Here is a 3,846-nt window from a genome sequence, read left to right on the forward strand (position 1 = left end):
ACTCTGGTTAGACATTTGTTCAGTTATTCTTTTCCACACTCAGTTGTGTTTTATGTTCAACTTGAATCTGGGTTCAAAGTATTTCACGAGGTGGTCTTGGATAATAAACTAAAGAGATCAAGAAAAGCAGGGACATTCAAAACAAATTGGGCCTCAAATCATATAATTTTATGTCATGGTTAAGTCTACAAATACATTCTTGTGTTGCCTTTCCTCTCTGCTTGGGGTCATCATAATACCTCCTTGTTTTTTTAAGTGAGTTTCTGGATATTTATCCCTAAGACCTGTGCCCTTGAGTTTTGATGCCGTATTTCCCCTGACCCTCCTAGAATCCTCTTTTCCCAGGCTACAACATTTTCCACATCTTCTCATTTCCGTTAGTCCATGGCTGTCCCTCTCTGTAAAGGTGTCCCCATCCCTCCACCATCCCCTGACTCCCGGAAAGAAAGATACTTCTCAGAGCACAATTTCAGTCCAAACTTCGGGAATCCACAGAGTTTGTGATGGATAGTGGTGTGGGTAATTTGGGTTCTGTACAGCACAATGAGAATTCTCATCAATTTAGTCCTCATGAGAAGATGGCATTCTGCCCCTCGTCAACACCAGTGGCAAACAAACAATACCAACAAACCCTCTACCTGAGTTCTTTTGGGAAAAAGAAAATTAAGAGGAGAAGGCCTTAAGGAACATTTTAATCCTCAAAATTGAAGTATTTAGCACCTGGAAGTACAGCCATTCCTTATGTTGCCAGGTTCCTTGAGCTATTTCTACAAGATCTCAATGTTGAGATAGTTGTTAGGAGTTGTTAGGGTAGTCATTTGGACGTATGACAAAAGAAGATTTTATACAATAGTCTGGGCAAGTTCTAGGCAAGAGGAGAAATCTGCTTTAAACCCAAAGGAATAAATTTCTAATGGTAGAAAATTTAGGTACCATGATAGCAGTGGGTGAAAAATTTTGTGCAGGAGGCTCCTGCCTCCCAAGCATTCCAGTTTTGTTCTTAGGTGATCCAGACCTTCAGAATTTTCTATCACTTCCATGTAGTTTGTGTAAAGGATACAAAGAGTACATGGAGCAGTGGAGATTTGACCCTCCCTAACTCTCAGCGCAGTTGAGCAATTATCTTCAGCAGTAGTGACCATTCCCTGTAGGAACAATGGAAGGGGAGGGGGATTGACTGGGCAGTGGCAGATCCTTGAAAACAGGGGCTTGAGTGTTGGAGTCATCAGGGTGCCCTCAGCACAGGGCCGGGGCACTGTGAGACATCTCTGTACGTGTGCTGTCTTCCTCACCAATGAATCTGCAATGGAAAAGAATCAAACCCAAGATCATGGATTCTACCTCTCCAACAAGCAAAAATATGAACAGGGAGAAAGAATATTCTCAATAGAGTTTTCTCCCTAATACCACCAGTTTTTATAAGCATTTCCCCAAGATCCCACAGCCTTCTTGACTCCCCAAAGCTGTAGTGCCATACAAAGCTTCTGTTTTCCAGGACACAGATGGTATTATTCTCATTTCTCTCTCCTTATTTATTCCATAAAGATTTGGGAGAGAGAGTAAATGTAGGTGAAAGTTATGGGCTTTAGCATCAAACACACCTGGTTCCCTTCGTGGCTCCATCACTTGCCAGCCATGAAATCTTGTGAAAATCCTTTAATAACACACAGCCCCTTCTTTACCTGTAAAGAAATGATAGCACAGATTACCCCAGAAGATTGCTGTACAGACACTGGGGATGGGGGTGGGGGTGGGCAGGTCCTGTGTTCATCACATCACTCAGGGATTCAGGCTAAGGCAGGTCCCATATTGAAGGCAGCTGAGCCGAAAGGAAAAGAGAGTTCTGAGGGGTCTCTCATTAGCCCTGTAAATCGGTAACAGGCCCATTTATGTCTGTTTGGAACCAGTCACATGGTGCTACCCACCACAAAAGACCTGGGAAGTGCTATTCCCACGAGTGCCAGGAAGGCAGAGAGCCGGAAATATTTGGCAATTAGTACCATGTGTAAAGTACCTTGCACTATGACCGGCATGTTCCGAATGCTCCAACCATGCGAGCTGTATTTTAGTTTGGATCTGTTATATATAAAATGATGTTTATGTATCACTTTAGTATATCCCAAAGTGTTAAAGGCTAGTAATTAATTCATGTATGATGTTCTCCCTTTCAGAAGTACCTACAGTTTAAAAAAATGTTTTTTAATGTTTATATATTTTTGAGACACAGACAGAAGTGAGCAGGGGAGGGGCAGAGAGAGAGGGAGACACAGAATCCAAAGCAGGCTCCAGGCTCTGAGCTGTCAGCACAGAGCCCGACACAGGGCTTGAACTCACGAACTGTGAGATCATGACCTGAGCTGAAGTCGGACGCTTAACTGCCTAAGCCACCCAGGTGCCCCAGAAGTACTTACAGTTTAATAGAAGACTCTTAGAGACATGATATTACAATTCAAGAAATGAATCTTGCCAGGAACTCACGGTAGAAGGAGTCAGGTTTCCTGGGTAGCATGTGAGTAAAGCAGCCAGGGGTGATATTTGCCGTGTGGCACAGGGCACCTGAGTTCTTTGCTTCAGGCCTGGGAATTACTTACCATTTGCTCATTTGTTCATTTTATTCATTTACTTTTTCATCAAACATTTTTTGCCTGCTTCGAGGCGCCAGGCACCAGGGACATGTTACTGAAGAAAGCATGGATGCTACCTTCACGAGCTTGCATTTGGTAGGAAACACTGAGCTACAACAATAAAAATGAGTAAATATACAGCAAGTAGATGGTGAGGTGTTTCATCTATGAATGAAGTAAGGGGTATCTGACGTTCCAGTGCTATGGACAGTGGAGGTGTTGCCATTTTATTTGGGGTGGACAGAAAAGGAATCCAGGGAGCAGACTCTGTGGAAATGTAGGAGAAGAGCATTCCAGACAAGGATGCTGGGACCAGCAAGCACCATGGCTCTGAGAGGAGAACCTTCTGGGCCCAAGGAGAGAGCAGAATGGTGGAAAGAACAGGAATAGGAAACTGGGGCACCAGGGCTTTAGTCTTGGCTCTGCTGCTGGTTTGCAATGGTTCCAGGAGCAATATGCTTGTGAAGATGGGCTGGGAGCTAGACTGCCCCGGTTTGGTCCCCGCTTTGCCTCTTACTAATGAGATGAGCTGGGCAAGTACCTTAACCTCCCTAAGCATCCATTGCCCTATCTGCCAATATGGGGGAAGCCTCACGCTTCATGCCCTTTCTGGGACAATTAAATGGGTTAATTCACATGGAGCATTGAAATCAGGGCCTCACTCCCTGTGAGCCCTCTTTGAAGTTAGCTGTTTCTATTAGGGCAAGTTGCTTCCCTTCCGTGGGGGTTCAGTAGCATTATCTGGAGAGATGGTCTCTCTAGGCTCTCAACTCTAAGATTCTTTGGAAATCTGATGCTAATTTACATGTTATTCTTTGGACTATTTTGCATGTCATTTGTTCCATTCTCACAGATTACTTGCTGTTTTGTTTTGTTTTGTTTTGTTTTGTTTTGTTTTTTACAGTCCTGCCCCCATCACAGTCCTCTTACTGGATGTAACTTCTTTCCAGTGTTGCTGAGCCTGGGGTCCTTCATTTGTTGTTGCTAGACTTCCACTTCTCTCTGCCTCACTGGTGGGCTGTATTCCTTCCCGGAACTTTACATACTTCAGTACACTTAGTTGATTAAAAACATTCTTTCCATAAACTTCAAATATACTGGCAACAATTTTTGTAGCAGAAACTTTGAAAAAATGAGATTTCAGGCTGTTTTCTGTTTGGAGACTAAGCATCTGGGAAAAATGCCATTTTAACTAAGGGTACATCAAGTCACAGACACTCAT

The 3,846-nt window shown here is 43.5% G+C and overlaps 1 long non-coding RNA gene across 1 annotated transcript; it reads right to left on the bottom strand.

The window, feature by feature from the left end:
- Positions 1-456: 456 nt before the first annotated feature.
- On the bottom strand, positions 457-2,245 carry LOC123600951. The gene is made up of 2 exons (XR_006713896.1): positions 1,602-2,245; positions 457-1,300 (listed from the first exon to the last, which is right to left on the bottom strand). It is a non-coding gene; the product is annotated as an uncharacterized LOC123600951 (long non-coding RNA).
- Between the last annotated feature and the right edge of the window lie 1,601 nt (positions 2,246-3,846).

The sequence above is a fragment of the Leopardus geoffroyi genome, chromosome D1 (assembly GCF_018350155.1).
Source record: "Leopardus geoffroyi isolate Oge1 chromosome D1, O.geoffroyi_Oge1_pat1.0, whole genome shotgun sequence".
In the NCBI taxonomy this organism is placed as follows: domain Eukaryota; kingdom Metazoa; phylum Chordata; class Mammalia; order Carnivora; family Felidae; genus Leopardus; species Leopardus geoffroyi.